Source organism: Lonchura striata, chromosome 1A, assembly GCF_050655825.1.
Source record: "Lonchura striata isolate lonStrDom1 chromosome 1A, ASM5065582v1, whole genome shotgun sequence".
Classification (NCBI taxonomy): Eukaryota; Metazoa; Chordata; class Aves; order Passeriformes; family Estrildidae; genus Lonchura; species Lonchura striata.
Window position 1 is genome coordinate 50,798,283 of NC_140741.1, and position 22,125 is coordinate 50,820,407.

The window sequence follows — 22,125 nt, forward strand, 5'->3', positions numbered from 1 at the left end:
ACAATGTTATATATGTTGATGCATGCCATTGGAACAAATCTTTTATACTTCGTGTTTTTTGGTATGCTTTTTGATTATTGTTGATTTTCTTTATTATACCATACAAGGCAACAACTTAAAGTATTCAGATAATTCTGAGTATTAAACATGAATTAAATAGGAGAAAAAAAGCTTAAAACACATTTTGAGAAAATAAGGTTAGATTAAAATAAGAAAAGACCAAGGTTTTTTATTGGATAGAGAATGAATTGGTAATCCTATGAACTAGAGAGGCTGAGATAAGAAGTACAAAAGGAAAAAAGTAATGAGTGTAGAAAATGAGTTGTTTAGGTAAGGAAAAGATCCAGGTTGTATGCAGAAGTGGCAAATGATGGATTAGGGAATAAAATAAGCCAGTTACTGGATCAAATGTTGAGGAACCTGGATCAGAACAAAGGGGTGAAAATCTAGGCTGCTTGGGAAAGGATTAGTATTGAAAAGTGATAATTGCAGTTGAAAAGGAAGACAATAAGGCTTGCACAAGAGGGGAATAAAAGGATAAAAATGAATCTGAAAAGCAAAGTGTAAAACCCAGGATTTTGTGAAACAGAATTCTACTATATAATAGAAGCCTCTTGTTTAATCCAGGAGGGGATGATAATAAAAATGAATAATCAATTTGTTTTCAGTTTTTCTCACATGGTGTGTGCCTCACAATCTTTCCTGGAGGACAGAAGCAGGGGAGTCACAGTTGCGATTACAGGAAATTGATTTGGAACACTTACCATTTTCAGCTGCTGCCAGGTATGCTCCAAGGGGTAAATTTTCAGAAGTGCAACTGGAAGATGCATGTACAAAACCTTGGGATTTGTTCGGACAGAAATGGATTTGAGATGCATCTCTCTTCGACTGAGTTTGTCCTAAAATTTGCCAAGAGACCTCCCATTCTTCCCTAAAGTTATGCATTTATTTATTTAAATGTCTATATTTGGATAGTGGTAGGAAATTTCTATGTAAAAAGTGTGAATTCTGTTTTCTTCCCTTGAGTAGGAAATTATGGTGGAAGAATAACTTTACTTGCTAATAATAGTTTGGGGAAATTTTGGCATTTTACTTCATGGGATTTAGTGAAGCAATAATGCACAGAGTTAGTCTAACAGTAGTAAAAGTATGTAAATAATTCTCTGATTAGAGGAGTTATCATTGAATGAATTATTCATAAGCTATTTTTTACACACAGATTAAAGCAAAATGTATTCACATTTTATTTGAAGCAATATTGGAAGATTAAAACAGGTTTGCAATTAATAACTTCAATTGTAGGCATTATTCATGATGATTTTTACTTTCTACTACAACTAACATATGAAAAGCAGTAAGTGAGGTATAGTGATCTGCAATGGAAATGTTTGTTTATGCTACAGATCTGATCTCTTCCAAGGAAACAAAACCACTGAGTCCCTTCAGAAATGTTCTATAGCATTTTCACTTTAGTGTTCAAGGTTGATACTGTTGGCTCTGTTAACCTGCTTCTTTGTGTGGAATAAGGATGAGATAGTGCAAAGTTTCAAGTAGCAAATAATACCTTCCATTTTGCTTCACAAACAATTTCTTAAATTTATTTTCACTGCCTAAATACACAATTCTTATGACTTCTTCATTTTGTTTAAACTTTGTTCTTGTCAATAAAGTGAACCATGGAAGGGAAATGAACATCTCTATGTAAATGTCTTGGTTGGTTCAAGGGTGGATGCCTTTTTCAAAGGTCTCTGCTAGCCTGGCATAAGTTCTTGGTTTCAGTCCCAGATCAACTATGATGGTCCACATTATATGGGCCATTACACACTAAACCAGACTAGAGGACCCAATCTGGCCTTTCTCAGCCTTGAATTGTATTGACCTTGGATATTATATATCTGTTCAATGAAAAACAGGAGCAAAAAGGGTACAATCTAGTTTCAAATTATGAATGTTAGTAAAAGAAAGTGGTTTTCATCTTTTAACAAGACGAGTATATTAATTAGAGGGATCTAACAGTAATTGCTAACATTTTGAATTTTTGGTTACTGCTATTATGGTAGTAAAAGTGCTAGCAGCAGATCTTGGTGCACTGACATTCCAGATTGTAATGCTATTTCATGTGAAGCTAGAAGAAAGGACATACATCATGTTCTTGGTGTTCTTTATGTAACTTCTTGGTGCAATTCAGACTTTCCCCAATGCCATCTAGTCAAACCTGACCAATTATGAAAAATGCCCAAAGAAAAGGATTTTTACTTCCGAAGAGACTACTTCTTATGAGATCACTCTCTTATCTCTAGGAATTTGGTAAAACCATGGTGATTTAACAAATGCCTCTAAGTCACATTTCACGTGCCTACCCACGTCATATAATGCATCAAATAATGAACCAGGGTAGGAAAAGCTGCCTGATGTGGAAAATCATGTTCAGCTTTGATATTTTAGGTCTGAGTGCTAGACTAAAAAAGTATTTTAAATAACTCTTGAGGACTACTGATGTGTCACATTTGTAACCAACCTCCTCACTTTGCAATCTAAGTCTGCATTTTAAAAAAGTAGTTCTTTTTCTTGTCTTTTTTTTTTCTAAATAATCACTTCCTTAGGATTAATTTCTGCTTCCTGAATAGGATATAATAGCTCTTTAACAGTCTTGTTGGATATGCTTATTCAGAAATAATTATGGTGCTTTCACCTTTTAGAAAGGTGAAAGATGTATTAAGGGTTAATTGAAGTGAGAAGGCAGACAAGTGTTGTCTTTATGAAAACTAGATGTACACCTTAAAACATACATGAAACAGCACAGCTAGTGTTGTTATCATCAGCAGAACTGTAAAATTTCCATGTTCACTTTGGACTAATTTTTTTCTTTGCCAAAGTTCTGTAGTGAGTGGAATTGACATTGGAAGAACTATCCACAAACAAGTTAGTTTTCCTTGAGCAGTCCTTATTGTTATATCTTCTTCTTATGGAAGCTCCTGCACTCCCCTGGGCCAGAGATGAGATCCTTCAAGGTGCTGCTGCCTTTGCCTGTCTCGGTTCCAGAACAGGAATGTGTTGCACATCTCAGCAAGGGATGTAGCTTCTCTTCACTGCACAAGATATCTTGCACAGTGTCCTTAAAAATTGCCATGACTTCAATTGTTGAACATTATATTCAGGCTTGTTTTTCTCCTTAGCATTGTTACATTTTTTTGGCTGTGGCGACACACTTATCCAACTATCTCACCAGACAGAGGGCAAAGCAAAAATTTCAGAAGTATTCCCAAGGCATTCACACTGCATATCGACTGTGATCAGTAAAAAGTTACATTATCTATTTTCTTTACCTCTGTCAGGTGGAAGTTTGATTTCTGATGTGGGATAAAGGCAAGTTTCTCAACCCTTGATTAAGTGTCTGTTTTGAGAATTAAAGATAGTTGAGACTAAATGTCAATGGACAGAATAACACTGGATGCAGTGATAAGGTTCAGCTTAATTTGTGGTTTAAAGACTCACTGGACTGCATGCCAGCTTCAGACTTTTAAGCAATGCAGATGTTTTGGGGGCACAAGATTCCATTTCTTAAATTTCCTATCAACTATAGAAGATCAATTAGAAGAAAATTTTCTTGAAAGAAAAAAATATGCTTTTTGACCAGTTTCTTTCAAATGCCGGATATTGCTGCTGTATGCTTGATAAAATACTCAGAATTTCTATGAGAGCTCTTAACTGAGAATTACACTACAGAGCGCCTCATCTTGTGCGGTGGAGATAGCAATTGGCCCAGGTGATTGTGGTACGAACCAATTCACCCATGTAACTTTTATTCTTAGTGTTTTCAATTTAAACATTATTAGAGACTTGGTATATTTTTAAATAGTCTTTCAGTTTAACATTGCAGGATAGATAATGCACATAGGTCTATCACAGCACTGATGCTCACTGTTGAAATTGCACAAAAAAGGATTACTTATCACAGAAATATCCCAAATATTTGAATTAAATAAATAATAATCTATGATATCAAGGTTTGAAGCTAAACAGGAAAAAAAAAAGGATTCTGCAGCCACTGCCTTTTATCTCTCTGTAGAATGATGTATTGAACTATGTCTTTGAATATTAAAATATTAAATGCAGATGTGTTCCACACCCTCGGGGATTTAAATTTGTTTGGCTTTTCTCCTTCTCCCTGCTCTTCTGGTGTTGTTTAAAACAGAACCCCCTCACCACTTCAACTTAGAACCACAGGTTCATCAAGGCTGTCTTATATATTAAATTAGACTTCTAATCACTCTTTTTAAGAAGTAGACATGAAGACTTAATCTCAGAGCTTCTTTTTTTTACCTCCAAACTACATGTTAATACATTAGTACAGTTGTGTGCTTTAGTTGAGAATACAGCTAAAAGTTGTAAAAAAGTACCTTTTAAAAGTACAAAAAGTATTATCTTCATGGTTTGTTGTAAACTATTATAGGAGGATTAAAGGACAGTAAAAGTTTATTTATCAATTCAAAGGATTACTGAAGCTAAATTTCCATCCATATCTTTGTGTTCAGGAAATATCTTGAAGTGTTTATATGTTGTTAGCATACAAAAAAGGTTACTTTGTTCAAGGCAAATTTTTATGAGAAGTGTTTTTGTAGTTATTAGAAGCACTTGTGACTGTAATTCAGGCCTAAATTCATGTTTAATACTGACAACTGGCATTTCTCCAGCAATCTTTGCCTTTGGGAAATTTCAGTGCCTACTTACAGGATAGTTCTGATGGTTTCTCCCTTATTTACTTCATTACTAACTGCATAATTTGCTGAAGAAAAATTATAATATACCTTTTTTCCCATATTGGGTAACAGAATTTCCTTTCCTGAGTTACTTTCCTTCATATTTTAGATAAATCTAGAGAGTCTGGATTTGTTTGGCAGATGATTTGTCCAGACTTTTCAGTGTCCTTGCAGAAGTAAGAGCAGGTGAGTTGGTGCAGGTCCCAAAGCATGGATTTGCTCATCCAATGCATCTGTTAAGCACTTGAAGCACACAAATGTCTCCAGGTGAAATACATATCTACAAGAACATCTCTTATTGGACATTTTTCTTCTAATTACAGTTGAAGTTACCAAGATGAAATATATTGACAGAAATCAGGTTTTTTCTGTGTGTGGCCTGTAATTCATATTAGAAACCCTCACCTATTTTTAGCCTTTGGGAGGTGGAGATCTAGTGAGTTTATGTATGATTCATTTTTCCAGTTACATTGCTTTTGCTTCCTGTAACTACATGTCGTAGTTCTTAAAATAACAATTAAAGAAACTTAAGAGAAAAAAAACCCCAACCAAATAAAAATGGTAAATTAACAGGTATTCCTGTCAGCATGTGATTAACTTGATCTGCATTGAATTTCAAGTGTTTATGTAGAAAACATATTGTAAGCTAATCCTGTGTGGCTAAAACATTTGTCTGCGTTTTTACTTTTGAACAAATTATTGTCAAAGTGAACAATAGTTCTTAGCTACTTTTTGTGGCATTTACTAGGCCAAACAACTATCCCTGAATGACTGTTACTGTGAAGATTATCTTGTTCTCTAGTTTGTCCCAGTAAGGAAATGATAAAGCTTAACTGGCACTGGGTATGCCTGTTAGCTCTGTAGCCTGTAGTTGTGTTGAATGCTTAACCACAAGAAAAGTAAGAAAACAAAATTAAAAGTAAGGATATTTTATGACTTAAAACCCACAAAAGGAAACCTAACGTAAAACAGCAAAAAGTAAAAGGAACAGAAAAAATGGACAAAAGTCACGTAAAAGGTAAGATCTGTTCTAGTTTGGACTTAATTTAGATTCATATGCTAATTATCTGGAACACTTCCATGTGGGGAGATTCTTTTATTAGGAATGAATACTTTTTTCCCCCCGTATTATATATTCATGCCCCCCTGCCCTCCCCCCCCCGCCCCAGTGTAAGTGATTTAGACAAGGATAGAGGATAGGTTCCTTTAAGAAAAATAATTTTGAACTTTTGTCATTTCAGTTCTTAATTTAGTGTTCTGCATAATTCCAAAAGCAGGGAACTTTACTGTTACGATTGCCAAACCGCCACAGTAAGATGTGACTCTGCTATGATCTCATTAATAACATAGAAATCAGGAATTGACAGAGTGGATATGGTTAATTCCTGTTGTTGTTCCTTGGGACTACAGAATGATTTAGCTGATTAGCTGCTGCCTTATAGCTCAAAAGAGGTGGAAAATCCAGTTCCAGCAGGAGAGCCTACTTAGGATGCTGCACAATGGGAGAAAAATTGCAGTCAAAGCTGGAAAACAAAATGTGGGGTTTGTAATTCTGTCAGACAAACAAGTAAGGACTGTTGGGCAGAAAGGAGAGATGCATTTGGAGCATTTATGGTGGGCTACTGAAGGAAAGAGAAACAGACATGATCCCTTTCTGCCATTGCACCCATGCTTTGTAGAAAGGCTTTCAGGGAAGACATCTCCTCTCATTCTCTTCTCTCCTTGTCAGATGTAGCAGTGATGACCCTTTTTTATTTTGCTGCAGAAGGCAGGTGGCTCATGGTGGTGTGCAGTAGAAGAAACAATTATGAGAGTGGTGTGCAGTGTCCCATTGCTCATCCTCCCCATACTGTGCAGCAGCTGGTGTTAGACATCTCCACCCCATGCACCTTCAGCACCCAGTTATTCTTCAAAAGCTGTGTCTACCAAAGTGGTACCAAAGACTAGGACTTGGCATGCTGACACGGCAGATGTGAAGCACAAGGTGTGAGAGCTTGGGGCAGGATGGGAGCCAGGGCCTGGACAGGCCTGTGTCTTGCTGGGCACTGGTAGGAATGTGACAGCTTGTACACACTTACAATGCCCTCACTAATGCCAGTGTCTGGTGTGTGTATCTGCACACTTCCTTATGGAGTGCTTCTGGGTTGCTGCTGCAGTCTCGCTGCTCAACCCTGCGGCATTGTCGGAAGCAGGTGCCAGTCTGCTGTAAGTGCAGGTAGCCCTGCTGCATGGAATGGCAGCAAGAACTACTTTCCTCTTTCTCTTTTCTCTTTGTCTCATCTTGTAAGTAGGCTCTGCAGTTCAAAGTTAAAAATCTGGATTGTGTTCAGAGACGGACAACAAAGCTATTGAATGGTCTGGAGTACAAGTCTTACAAGGAGTGGCTGAGGGTAGTGGGGTAGTTTAATCAGACAAAAAGGAGGGCTCTCTCCACCTGCCTGAAGAGCCTGTAGCCTGGTGGTGATCAGTCTTTCCTCCCAGTGTGTAAGCTATAGGACAAAAGGAAATAGCCTCAAGTTGCAACAGGGGAGGTTTATACTGGATGTTACGATAAATTTCTTCACCCAAAGGCTGCTCAAATATTGGAACAGGCTGTCCAGGGAAGTGGTTGAATCACCATAACTGGAAAGTGTTCAAAAGACATGTAGATGTGGTGCTCAGAGACATGGATTAGTGGTGGGCTTGGTACTGCTGGGTTAATTATTGGACTCCATGATCTTGGAGATCTTTTTCTACCCTAAGGATTCTGTGGTTCCAAAAAGGCTAGCTGCAACCTTTTAAAATACAGATCATGAATCCATATTGTAGTTTGTTAATCAGCTAGGTTTTGTATCTTATTTACCTTATTTATTCAAACCAGGTTTTGGTTGTTTTTTTTTATTATTTTTTGATTTCTGAATATTTAAAAACTCATTTTTGGTGTTGACACATAAACTATTATTGTTGTTACCTTAGGTGCTGTTTGCCACAGCCAAGTACTTTTATACCTGCTCTTGCCTAGCTGTGAATGCAGGGAAATTTGAGTTATTCTGCCCAATGAAATAAATTTTTATTACTTAGATTTTCACTGTGCCACTTCTGAATTGTTGCAACTGACTCAGAATGTGTTCTAATTAGGGAAACTATTTCTGTTTAGTTCACAATGGATCTGTATCTGAAACGGAGAATGCAGTGAAATTTATTCATCTTGTGTGTGAACAGCAACATTATAATGAAAGGAAATGAGCTGCTGTTCAGAGGTATGAAGAGAGGAAAAGTAGCTCTTCATAGTAATGTACTGTGGTTAAAAGCAAACATATTTGCTGGCTGGCTTTGTTAAAATTACATGACTACATAAAAAGGTGTTTGAAAATTCAACTTTTTTTCTCCTCCTTTTTAGATACCTCCCATATTACTAAATTGAGAGCTGTATTGGTAGCCTGTAGCTGTAGGAAGTAATTTCTTTAAGTGATCTTGTGTTCTAAATTTGGCCTTTTCTTAGATTTGGGTAAAATGCAGTATTTCAGTGTAATTAATCTGTTTGTGTCGAGTTTATTCTGGGGACTATAGCCATATTTTAAAAAAGAAGCTATGAGGTCATAAGACTTTTATGAAATAGGCCATTGATGGAAAAAGCATAGGATGAAGCAGCATTCATGTAGGCAGTGTTGGGAGTGGATTTTGGCACAGAAGCGGTACCCACAGCGACTGTGAAGATCAGCGCGTCTTCCATTAGGCTGTCTTGGAGCACTGCTTGGTAAGGAGATATCAGCTGCTAGTAATCGGGTATTGACACTTCCAAAAATTCAGGGGTTTTTGGTGTTGAGAGCTTAAAATGTCTGTGGCTTTAGTTATTGTCTTCCATATAGAGGAATCTTAGCAGAAGTGGTTAAATTGTTCTCACATGTTCTTTGTTCTCTGTCTCTGTTGAGCAGTATTAGTAGTTATTTGTTGAGTCTAGTCTGACAACAGCAAATGACAGTAGTGAAAGAATAACAGAGTAGTCTGGTACTACAGTCAGTCATGCAAGAAATTAGTTGTGAAAGGACATTGGAACATCTAAATATTCTGTATTTGTGTTTTGAGGGGTGTACTAGCTTATAGTGAGTAGTGTCAGGTGGTGGTTTAGATAAATGGCTGTTATCCTGTTATATTTAGACAGAACTGTAATTAAGCACTTCAATATTGGGCTACTTAACACGAGGAGAATTAAAAAAACCCTAAGAATTTGAGAGAATTTTTTATTCCACTCTTTGCTTTCTTATGTACAAACCCTTTTTCAGATTTAAATTTTGCTGGTAGTTTAACTTTCTCCCCTTGCCTGATCCTTTCTTCCTGGGCCTCTCACTTTGGTTAATATGAAAGCAGTTTTTTCCTGTTTTGTCATTTTCTTAAAAAGCCTCGGTGGTTTTAAGCCTGTCTTTGCCAAAATCAATCTGTGTGATTTACTCAGTTACTCTATTTTTAGATTTCTTCCTGCTCTGTGGGAGATGCAACAAGCAGAACCCTCATTTCTATGCAGAATCATAAATTCTGTAGCATTTCTAGTGCGTATGTTCCAAGTCAGGCAGAACAGGGAATTGTACCTTTGCTTGCTACATCCAAGCTTAAAGTTGGGCTCAGCAGGATGCAGGCATATGTTTTTCTTATTTCCCCCAGCTACGTTTGGGTATCAGTGCTGGATGAATACAACCAGCTTCAGAATCTGAGAACTGCGGGGACTTGGTTGCCTTCTGGCACTTCCCTCAGAACTGAGGCTACCTTACAGAGGTGTTTTAGGTATTTTGGACCCTGTGAGGGCAAGAAATTACTGGTATGTAGAAGGACTTGCAGACTTTGACAGGGAAAAATTGAAATGCCCCAGAGACTTGAGAAGTAACAGGGTGCTGAAATGTGGACAAAGTGTTTTGTGTGATTAGATACTTGTAAGTCTCTGCAAATCTTGTTCTCCCTGTAAATGAATGTCTTAAGTAGCCTGAGGTGATGATTTAATGCATAGAGTATTTGTCCATGATTTACTGAATACTGCTAAAATTCTCAGAAAGGAGACTTAGCACTTTATTTTGTAGCACTTAGCCCATGAAATCATGGTCTTTAGTAGAATCTCATGGCAGTACCACAGAAAAAAATATATAATAATAACTCTTAACCAAAAAAGCATTGTAGTTGATGCTTTCCAGACCAATGGAGAAAATGTTATCCCAGAATGCAGTAGAGAAATCCTGGTGATTTCAGTAGAAGCCATTTCTTGCCAATGCCATTGAGAATTGCAGACTTACAGCTTCTTTGAATTAAGCTGTGTAAATACAGTTTTAACTTGCATTTATTGGAAATGCTTGCACCCAAGAACCTGTAGAACTATTGAACAGCAAATTATTTTTTTGTTATTGTTGTAGCAGATAAAATGATTACCCACTTACGCTTACAGAGTATTAATCAGTCTTGAACGTGTGAGCTGCAGAAGTACATTTTAAAGGCCCAAACAATTAGGAGCAAACATTAATATCTATGAAACATCCTTCATATCTAAAGCCCTTCACAAATTTGAATACTAGCTTAGTCTGCTGCTGGGTTTGGTTTTCACAGCCAGAGCTATCCTTAAGAAGTGAAATGGTGTGTAATTCAGATCCTGAATTCTACAATACAGTTGTTCCCAAATATCATATAACTTGTTCCTAAGGGAATTCCTGGAAGATTGTGCCATGAAAATGTACACTGTGTAGGTTAACATTTCAAGCACTTTCGGAAACCTTTTACAAGTATCTGATGGCATGAATTCACAACTTCTGGTTGCTGTAACTTTTGAACAAGTAGAGTTAGCTTGGTGCTCCATATGATATTCTGTTTATGGGAAATCTATAATACATGCTCAAAGAGAATCAGAAATATTTGAGATATTTTTCCACATATTTTATTTTTAGTTGATTATTTCATTTGGAAGATAGCTCTGTAGCAGGTTAAGTGCAGTTGTTTTCTGACTGTGCTGCTTCATGGTTCTGTTTCAGTTTAAAGTCTGAACTGAAGGAAGAACTATATTTTTGGCAGTCTCCCTGTGTTAATTCATGCAGCTGTTTAAAGATGCAGTTCCACAGCACAAAAGGCATTGGACTTTCTGGTGGAAAGGCTGAATAAGCAAACCTGAATGTGTCTGCAGTAATCATTGTGATCAATTTCTGTGCCTGCTGAAATGACAAAGGTTATATTAGCATTGGGTTCTGCCACAAATTGCGGCTTTGCACCAGGATTTAGTAATATGTGCCTCCTGTCTGTCTGTCACACTATTTGATACATGTCAGGCTCTTGCATAATCTTTTCATTGAATAAACAGGGCACTTGAAAATGTGTTAGAGAGAATAGTCACTCTACACACAGTCAGAGTGGTCGAATTGGTGATTAATCAGCCTCTTTCCTGTTTTTATTAGACTGTGGTTTGCCCTATATATGTATAGCTTTACTATCAAAATACATTCTATTGTTGTAATTCATGTGCAATTAAAGTTGAGTGATTTAATAATATCCTCATACAAAAGATGTTTTCCTTCTCTGCTCCATAAAAGGAAATTTTTGAACTAGATTGAAACTGGTTTGTTTTTACATACAACAGTGCTTTCTGTTCACTTGATCACATGCTTAGTTATAAAGAAATTTCTGTTTGCAGGTGTCACAATGCTTCAGTCCTGTGAAAGGTGTTTTGAGGGTCACAAAGTCCTCTGAGGATTGGTTGCTTAAGTTCCTTTTCACATTCTTTTTTTACGCTTCATTGCAGATCAATTCATGAAACAGACAGAGTAACAAACCTTTAGCTCCTAATTATAGTTCTATCAACTAAAGGGTTATTTTTGAGAACAGAATGCAAGTGATGAACCCTGTTTTGTGCAGAGCCACCATTACATGCCAAGTTTTATTTGTGCAATTGTAGTGCTTGTATATTTGTGTATGTACTTACATCTGCAGACCGAAACAGATCAGTTGCATTTTGTTTTATAAAAAATATGTGGCTCCAACATGAATCATATTTTATGGATGAAGTTCATTTGCACTAGGCTTAATTTTTGTTCATTTGCCGACCATTATCATTGTAATTTCCTGAAAATTACAGTTTAGTCAAGAGGGACTTGAGGATGAAGAATAGAGGGGTGAATGAATGCAGCATGGATGTTACTGTTCCAGCCATCTGCTGTAGATTTATCCTGGGTGTTTCCACTCTGATTCAGTACTGTCAACCTTGTGATCCCATCCAGTCTCTGACTACAGAACTGCAGGGAGAAATCCCACTTTTGCATACATCTGGGCTTTTCAGGGTTAGGTAGTTTTGTCTGGTGTTCAGTGGGTACACCAGTCTGAGCTCCAAGGTTGTCCTACGTCTGTCTTTCAGTGTGGACACGTTCTCTTACATGAGCTTCTAAAATTTTGTTCATGATTCATCTTCTTGGAAAGAAGCTGCTTGCCCTTCAGAAAAATAAATGTCTTGATATAATAAAAGGGAAACAGACTTGAACTTTCTGCTTGTGTCAGGACACACCAGGAACCTATCTGTTCTGCTGCTCTGATAGTGGGATGTAACATCTTGGAGGTGGACAAAGTGTGGAATTGCTTATGAATGCCATGTTTGCTGCAGTAGGTGCATACATTTTTGCAAGGAATTATTGCTAGGGAGCACTTTGGTTAGTGACATTGTGTCCCCCGATTTTTTTTTTTTTAATTTTTTTTTTTTTTTTTTTTGTGCTCTGCTAGGGGTTTTGCAGAAACTGAACTTACACATCAGATTTCAGGTGCAAGTCTGGTCTTCTGCCAACAATTTCCATCCCTTAAGGGGGCAGGAAGAAATTCAACCATAATATCTTTATTTTAAGGGATAAAGGGGAAGTTCCTCAAAACCAAGTAGCTTCTTAGTATACCTAAAAGTATATAAAATAGCAGATATTTTATCAGAGTCCAAAAATATGTAATTATCTTTGGAATTGCAAGCTTATCCCTAAAGTTAGTTGTGTAGCTGCCATGTACTTAGAAGTTGGTTATTTTCCTATCACATTCACTGAGAATTGGCCTTTGTAATTTTATTTTTTCTTTAGTCTAGCAAATGTTTTGATGCAACAAGCACAATAAAGCCAACTTCAAATATCACAATAGTATAGCATTTTGCCACTGATCACTGTTATGGATTTCCCCAATTTTTGCCATGTAGCATTTATTCATTTCTTCTTGTCAAGCCTCTTCTCCCAAATTTTTCTTAATGTAGTTAAATGTTTTCTAAATGACACAATGTAATTCTATTGTAATAGAAAACTGTTATATTGAGTAACATACCTGATTAAGTTATGTTCTTGGTCTTCCACTTTGTTGGATTTTTAATTTCTAGAAGTTTTCATGCATTTATAGATCTACTTTTGACATATTAACACCTTTTTTGCATGTGATGTAGAAGCTGAAGGTAATAATAACTGTGAGAACAAACACATATCTTGCAGTGAAATTTAATATTTTATATCTTTCAGTTAGGAAAAAAACCCCAAGTAATGTATTTTTTATCTATATGGAAAGAAGATGCAAGTTTCAACTTCTTAATTTTGACTGAGTTATTTGACAGTTGGGGATTGGTTTACTTTTATTTTCATGATAAAAGCAAGTTCCTATGAAATTTTATTGCAGCTGGCTATTTTTGGCTCTGTACAAATCCTTGCTGCCTCTAGCAAACATATAATTGATTACAAATAAATGCTATCATAAAAATGACTATGATAAAGAATAATTGAAATCTAGGTGGCCAAGAAAGTGTTGAGTAAAGAAAGAAACAACTTTTCAAAACTTGAAACAAAAGCATACCAAAACAATTATCAAATCTATGCTGGAAGACTCACAAAATTGCTCAGATTCGAATTTCTTAATGTAAAATTTTCAATCTTTTGTAAAATTGAACTTACTTTAATTGCTTTTGTCCAAGTTCTTGTTCATTTATGTGTTTGTTATGTAGTGCAGCACTCATTAGAGCTGTCTGGCCTCAGATATTCTTCAGGTAAAGTAACACATCAAAACTGCTGAGCCATGTTAAGAGTAACTGGTTCTCATGATAACTAAATTATCGTTTTTTCTGTGCTCTCGAATGAGAGCACTAGTTTAGCTCAGGGAAAGAGGCATTAGTGTAAGTATAAAGCTAAATGCTATTATAAGATTCAGGGACTTTTAACTTATTTCCTAATAAGAAGAATATTCTTTAATCAGCAGAAATAAGTGCTGAGATATGCATGTGTACCTTCTCTTTAGCCCACTTCCTTGATTTTTGCCTTAAGGGTTCAAGAAGTATTCTTCCATTTAATGCAGACTAAACACTCCTTTGCAACAACATCTTTTCCATGCAAAAACCTTACTTTGCCTCCTTAACAGCATTTTTTTTTCAAATGTAAATATATAAATAAAGAAAGCCTAAGGGGAAAATAAGACAAAGTCTCAGAATTATTAATGCCAGATATATCCCTATAGCAACATGAAGCTAGAGAAACCAAGTAGGATGTGTAATCTGCCAGGAGAGGAGTTGTATTTCTTGCTTTAGCTTAACTCTTGGATGGTCTTTTCAAATTCTTGCAAACTGTAGCCCAGAAAAGACCTTGGTCCTAGCACAGGTTATGCTGGTGACAGCAAGAACAGCTCATAAGCACTGTCTTCCTCAGCAGCTTCAGTCTTGTACTCTATTGTCACACGGTTCTCAGTGAATTGTCACACTGAATCTCAGTGCACTGTTTTGTTCTGCAGGTGCAGATTAAGAGCTGGCAAACTGTTGCACAGCTCAGGTGGTGGGGGAGTCTGCATTGCTGCTCTAGGCTTTATACAAGAACTTGGGAGAGGCGTCTTTTCCTTGAGACTCCAGCAATGAGGTTGTTAGTACTTCTGTCTAATGATTATTTGAGAACAGTGACTGTTTTAGAGCAACTATCATGCAGTGGGGTGTTATAAATATATGAAATGCAGAAGAACATGGAAATTTGTTTGTGCCCTTATTTTCGGCTGATTGTTGGGCCTGTTACTTTTGATGTCCTGTATCCCAAGTAAACTCTAAAATGAGTCCTCCCAAAGCACCAATTATCATTTCTCTTTCCTACAAATACATGCGTAAACATGTAGTGACCTTTTTGTTTTGAATGGCAGCAATCACTTGTGGCAGTAATTGCTGCTTATGGTTTCTTATAAATGTATAAGAAGTCATTTATATGCTTAATTATATAGAAATATAACATCGAAAAGTATGGTGTTTTTCAAATTGTAGCTTGGAGCTGATGTGTCTAATTGGTGGGGAAATACAGTAATAGCTACAAATGTGTAATTAATAAGTCTGGGAATCTGTAAAGACATTCTTTCAAACAAATAATTTTCTGTTGAGAGTTTTGTTTTCACTTTTGTTGTTGGATTCTTGCCTAGTAGAGATCATGTGAAAATGTGCTGGTTTACCCTGGTATGAGAGCAACTCTGTGTACATAAATGCAGTTCTGTGATTAGCTGAAAATAAAAGAGCTAAGTATTATTCTCAAATAGTTTACTGAACAATTCATATGAGTTTTTAAGTACTGATATCTTGCAAGAATATAAACAGATACTCTTCTTTATCGGAGCTATGAAGCACCATCCAACCCCAGTATGTTATGAGCAGTAAATGAATAACCTTTTTACTAGGATAATGCTATTGTTTACAACTTTATTTTTTTACATGCTTCTTGATTTCTGAGTAAGCTGTCACAGGCTGCTCTGTGCCTAAAAAATGAATATATGCTATGAAAAGACACAACTCTATCCTGGTAAGAGGACTTCATTGTTACTGGTAATTTTCAGAATGTTTATGGCAATACAGAGCTGTCTTTTTCTCCGTTTTCTTTGTTACATTTATTTGATTAACTTCTGATACTAGTAGTGGGTTCCTTACTCTTTTTCCCACTGGAACTAGTGAAGAATGAATTGTTCTATGATGATTTTCTGAAATGTATAAACATTTGGGATACTGCAGCACATCTGAGTTTCCTTCAAAATAATTTCCTTTCATTTTATCATATGGCTATAGTGGAGATGGGGAAGGAGGAGGGAGGGAAACAGTCCAGATTGAAATGCAAGTCTCTGTGTAGGCTTTTAATTAATTTCCCAAGAGAATGGTATTGCAGAAAGGGTGGAAGAGAAATGCTGCTAATGGCCCTATTTGTGACGCAGGGGAATGTAGTAATGAACTTATAACCTACAAACAAATTGGTGGCCTTTTCCTAGGGATGAGCCATTTTTTGGGAGCTGAATTTTGTGTTTGCTCTAATCAAGATCTCAAATGGAAAAATCCTCCTCATCCCAGCCTGGGGACGAGTACTCTATCCAAAGAGCAGATTGACTCCATAGTCAGAGCAGCTAGTGGCCAAGCAATAGAGATTTTGCACATCACGAGAAGAGACTCTGTGATTCATCAGTGTAGTCACAGAACTGGTGCTGGCAGGAGAGAGCAGTCCTTAGATGCCCTTGTGGGAAAAAAGAAATGGGGACAGTCTTGGGCATGCAGGGTTGTGTCAGGTAAACTGTTGAACTGCTGCCTTGCTGCCTGTGGTCATGTGGTAGGGTTTGATTTTCTGTTTTTCTGTTCATTTTGGAGCTTTTTACCATTGCAGGAATAAAAATTTTGAAACAACTTGATTCAGCTTTGCACATAACTGCACTTAAGGCTATGAGTCATGTGTTGGGACTAAACAATACCAGTCCTTCAGGATCTGTGTTGTGCATTGTGCTACTTAATTTTTCAGCTCTGTAAATATTTCAGTCACTTCATGCTAAATGGCTGTTTTCCCTTCTTCCTGTGACCTTAGCATTTATAATCAAATTAAGTTTTCCAGGATGGTTTTGTCAAATTGATCTGGATGTTAGAGTCTCCAGGATGTTTTCTCAAAGAGCCTGCTGAAGATAAACACCGTTTGTTGCAGTGTCTAATACTAGCTGCTTTGAGAAGAGTAATTGGTAATATTAGGAGTCTCCAAGGAGGAAAAGTATGAATATGCCATAGTCTAGGTTGGCACATGGACTTCTGGAGGGCAAAAGCTGTGGGGAGGGTTTGGAAAAAGCATCAGAGTGAACAGCTCACTGCCCACAGAGTCTGGGAGGTACAGACTAGGTGTGTAGGCTCTTGTGCAGAAGAGCTTAGGCTGAGCTTTGAAGGAGTATCTGATAAGGCTTGCCACCAACTGAAAACAAAGTAATTGTACTTATTTTCCTAAAGAAGGTTTTTGGCAGTATCAAGAAAAAATATCAATCTGGTATTAAAATATATGAGGTGCTGGAGGAAAGTTTCATCTTTTTCTATGGGTTTTCTTTTTCTATGGTTTCTATGGGTTTCTGGAATAATCTTTCTGTTGAGATGGGCTGTAGTCCTCTGTTTTCAGACACAAAGGAGGATCATAAGCAGCTCTATGTATGGTGTTCTGTTTCCTGAAGCGTGAGGAGACTGATAGTCAGACAGGACATCACTGGCTAATTCCAGGTGTGCTGTGGCAGTAGCACTGTGTGCTTGGGTGGTGTACAAATCCCATGTCATTGAGTAATGGCAATAGCAGTGTAGTGATGTGAAAATAATTAGTGTGCTTCAAAATGATCAGTCCTGTGCTAAGATAATACATCATAAGACCTGTTAATAGACTGCCTTAAAGCCTTTCAAGAGGTAACTCAAACTGTTAGATCAAAAACCAATGGGCAAAGATGTTGGTATTTTTTTTCTGAACATTTCTTGACAGGTAACCTGTCCTCAGCTGTGTGCATTGACAAAGGCAAATAGAGCAATGAGTCTTTACATATGTTAGGCCTTTAAAAATAAATGTTTATGGATGCTCGGCAAGCATAGCTGCATGATGAAAATAATATGGCTTACAAGAGAGTTGGATGGTGTTGGAGACTTAGAGGATCAAGTTTCTAGTCTTTTTGCTGGAGAAGTAATCAATTCTGTACAGGCGAACAAGCCTTGGAGAAATGATGCAGATATATTGAGCAGAGGACAGAATGGGAAAAATTTGTTTCCCAAGGGGGAACTGCAACTCATGAAGTCAGGATTGAATAGTTTTCCATGCAGCAATAAACAGACTGTCAAATCATCCAATAGTGTGTTTCTCTCCTTTTCTGAAGAAGCAGTATTTCAGAATGAAGCAAATAATATTTAATACATACGTTCAATAACCTTGTGTAGCATGTGTCCCTGAATTTCTTATAAAAGATACTAATCAAAAAATTACAGTTTTATAGTATCTTTAATTTTCTTCATATGTTTTGGTGTGGTTACTACTTCACTGTCAGAAGCTGTATTATCTCATCTTCCTCTCATTATATATTTCATTTGGCCAATTTAAGATGCCAACTCTTCTGCCAGTTCTCTGTTTTTGTTAGATCTGAAAATTTAATAATCTGGAGAGAGTATGTTGTTAATTAGCATAGTCTTTTTCAAGACGACCTATAGAATCTATACTTAAAGCAAGCCTGCTGGTCACAGATGTATTAATTAAGTTTTTTAAACCTAATTCTGGTAACTCTTAGTTTTCTTCTAGGAAGATCTGTATAATAACTCAGCAAATGATGGTTCAGTTGATTTATTGAAAACCAAGGGCAGGTTTGTTAAAAAGATACTTTTAAAGGCAGTAAAAGAAAGGATTCCCAGTAGTAAAGAGCTTGAACTTTTAGGGTTTAGTGTGTTTTCCTTTTTTTTTTTAATGCTGTGTTTCTAGGCATCACTGTTCTTGATCATCTATTTCTGCTGGTATGGATACCCATTTGCTTTCTTTCCTTGTGAAGTTTCTGATGTACTGAAGCTTTATTTAGCCGTTGCAGTCTGCTTTGATGCACTTGCTTCAACATTCTATTAGATACTGAAAACTTTCTGATCTTAAACAGCTTTTCTGTTTTCACTACAGAGTATGTCAAACTAATCCAATGGAAGTATATTTACACTTATACAACCTTATTTATGAAGTCAGATATTAATGGTTTTAAAGTTTAATTTTTTGCTATTTTAGTAATTAAAAATGATGGGAATATTCTCCATTACCAATATTAAGTTACTCATCACTAAGTCATTGTAATTAATCTCCTAAAGAATCAAACTACTAAGAGACCTTTACCTGGCAATAAATACTATGGATTAGAGCGTTAGTGTAGCAGAGCGCTAGTATAGCATAGGATAGTAAGTGCCAAGTCCAATTCTACTCTGCTTTCTGGAGATGGGAGTATGGTAAAGATAAAACAGTTGAGTTGAAAAAAAGATACTCGGGGGAGACCCTGTCACTCTCTACAACTCCCTGTAAGGAAGTTGTAACCAGGCTGGTCTCTTATCCCAGGCAACCAGCAAGAGGACAAGAGCACACAGACTTAAGCTGCATCAGTGGAGGTTTAGGTTGGACATCAGTAAGAAGTTCTTCACAGAAAGAGTGACTGGACATTAGAATGAGCTGCCCAGGGAGGTGGTGGAGTCACCATCCCTGGAGGTGTTTAGGGAAAGACTGGATGTGACATTGAGTGCCATGGTCAAGTTGAAAATATTGTGTAAGGTAATAGATTGGACTCAACGATCTCAAAGGTCTTTTCCAACCTAGTTGATTCTGTTACCAGTTGCCAATTTAAGAACCTTTCAGAAAAGTAATTTTCTGAGATTTTAGTAATAAGTTTCAGACAGCTTTTTGATCTCCCTTTTCTTATTCATTTTCCTGCAACTATTACATTATAAGAACAATCTGATATTTGATGGCCTGGTTGGAGTGCAGGAGTGCATAACACAGATTTTGTTTTTGTGGCTGAATTTCAGGAAGTAGAGCTAAGTGGAATATGAACTCATTATTCTGCCTCTACAGTCTGCATATTGCATCATCAAAGGGCAGATTGAATGTCAACAGGCAATATGATGAAGGCATAATAAATGTGTTACAGCACTATCAGTGATGACTCTGGAGATTTTGATGAGGAGGGTGGTTATTTCTCTCTCAAGAATTCCTAACAGACTGGAATGAAGTTGCATTCTCCTTCAATGGAAGTATAATAAGATGTAGGCATTCTAAAACTTTTTTATTTTAAAAGCCCTAAAAAACTAACAATAACAAAAAAACCAACACCTTAGGAGTGTGAGATTTATTAATTTTCTACTCCTATGTATTAGAAATATAGCATGGTAATGGAAGCAATTTATAGAATTGAAAGAAGCTGTAAATAAAGGTGATGAATAGGCACTGAGTGTGTTATTTCATTTGTTTTGGTTCATGAGAAAACTATAGCGAGTTGGAGTCATCTAATCCTGCATTGTAGTATAGTACAGTAGAAACAGGTAAGGCTTACCCTGAAAGGTAAAGTCATAGAAGTGAAGGCTGATTAGGCTGGGAACAGATTAGCTGTCTCACAATTTCATTAAATTGTATTTTCTGAAGAGATCTTTAAAGGAAACAAGTGTAAGGGAGTGTTGGTGGCCAAGCAGGGGAAAGCTAATGTGAGATGAAACTGAAGAAGTGGGCACATTGAAGCAAAAAAAATATGTATGTGTGCATATTTCTTAATTTTGCTGCTGATTTCAATATTTGAAATCTTGTTTTCAGATTGTGAATGAAGTTTCATTGGGTTGTGTTCCTTTTTGCTTGATTTTGATTTTGAGGAAATAGAAGGAAGGCAGCATGATATCCAGTTGGTGGGCTACTTTATATGCATGGATTTGTTGTTTCTTGATGTGCTTGAATGCACCAATACTGAGATACCAAAAAAATGATGCTGTCTTGATCGAAAACCCACTGAGCTAAACAGGGAAGAAAACACAGAATGATTAGTTCTTGATCAGGCCAGAAAACTGCCCCTTGTAAGCTTGAAACCCAGATGTTTTCCCACTGACCTAGTGCTGATAGATCTGTCATTACGATATCAGCACCAATTACAGGGCTTGTTTGAGGTATAAATGCTCTGTTTCTACTGTGTGTGTTATTATCTTATGTCAGTTGTAGTATAATCCCCATCCTCATGCATGGTCTAGTAAGCCATGGTGATCTACATGATGTGGGTTAATTGAAGGGAAGTCCTGTGAATCAGCAGTAACAGGCATTAGTAGATCATGATGTTTTATTGGCTCCTCATTTTACAAGCTCTGAAACCTGGAGAAGACTTCCTTTCAGAGGTGGGGGGCTGGGAAGAAGGATCTGCATTTCGTATCAGCTGCCATACCAAGTTACCCTCAGGCTACCTTATTTGCCCTTTTTCTTTTCCCCCTCTGCATTTTTTTCTCTTTTTTAGGTTGGATATATTGATATATCTGTCTTAAGAGCCAAGTAATTTATTTTTGTGTTGTAGCACTGTTAAATTTTGCCTTTTGGAATAGTTTGAATGCAATGGGTGTCAAAAAAAGGCAGTGAAAGCTTGGTTTTATTTTGGGTTAAGTGCTCTTGCTCTTGGGGGAGGCTAAAGAAAAGACATCCTGTAAAAGAATTACGATTCATCAGTTTTAGTGACTCACATGTATCTTAATAACCCTTTGCTCTAATTGGCATTTTAATTAAAGATGACATTTTAATTGGTTATTTTACCAATTTAGCTCTGTTATCAACATCAGCTACTTCTTTCATTATAGAAAATTTATCTATGCCATCTCGAGATCCATACTAGATATTTTAAAATAGTATTTTGCTGTTCTGACAAAAATGAAATCCTTTCTTCTTGCTCCTCCAATGCACTTCCTAGTGGTTGACCTGGAGCCTACAGTGTTTGCCATTGAAAAAAGTAGAATAAATGTATCATAAATAATGCAGATGAACAAGAAAAAATATATCAATAGCAAATAATAGTACATTAACTCTTTAAAATGCAAGCCAACTGTGCAGTATTACTTATAGCTTACCTGCCAGCTCTCTAGCATTTTTCAAATATTTAGAAATATAGTCACATATTGTTTGCTTCACTGTTCTTACTCTATCCTGGTTTTGTATATGGTCTTAATTTCGTACTTTGAATTTTACATGAAGGTCAATGGAAAATATAGTCTTAAGTCTGAGATATAGTAATGGGATATCCTTCTAGAAAGTAGGAGAGTGTGAAATAATTCACAGGGAACTAAAAATGCCCCTAAGTATTGCACAGAAACTTTAAGAAACACCCAGATAACAAAATAAAGCCAGCATGGGGCAAAGGTATGTGCTTAATAGGGTTTAATAATATTGGGATTTTCATTTCTCTTTAAGAAAAGATCCTTGGGTTGATTAGGAAAGCTAGAAGCTTCAAAGAAGCCCACAGGAGCTCAGCTGGGGCCTTGAATAGGCTTTGAAAATTCAAGCTTAAGAAAATTTACCCTTAGAAGCTTTAGGTTCTCCCATTATTGTATTTTGTGTTTTAAGTAGCTGTCATGTTGTTGTCACCACATTGTGCCACAGAGGAT

The 22,125-nt window shown here is 36.7% G+C and overlaps 1 protein-coding gene across 4 annotated transcripts in view; it reads left to right on the plus strand.

Moving 5' to 3' along the window:
* Window positions 1-22,125, plus strand: part of NAV3 (neuron navigator 3) — a 518,378-nt gene that overhangs the window by 95,884 nt on the left and 400,369 nt on the right. The window lies entirely within an intron of this gene.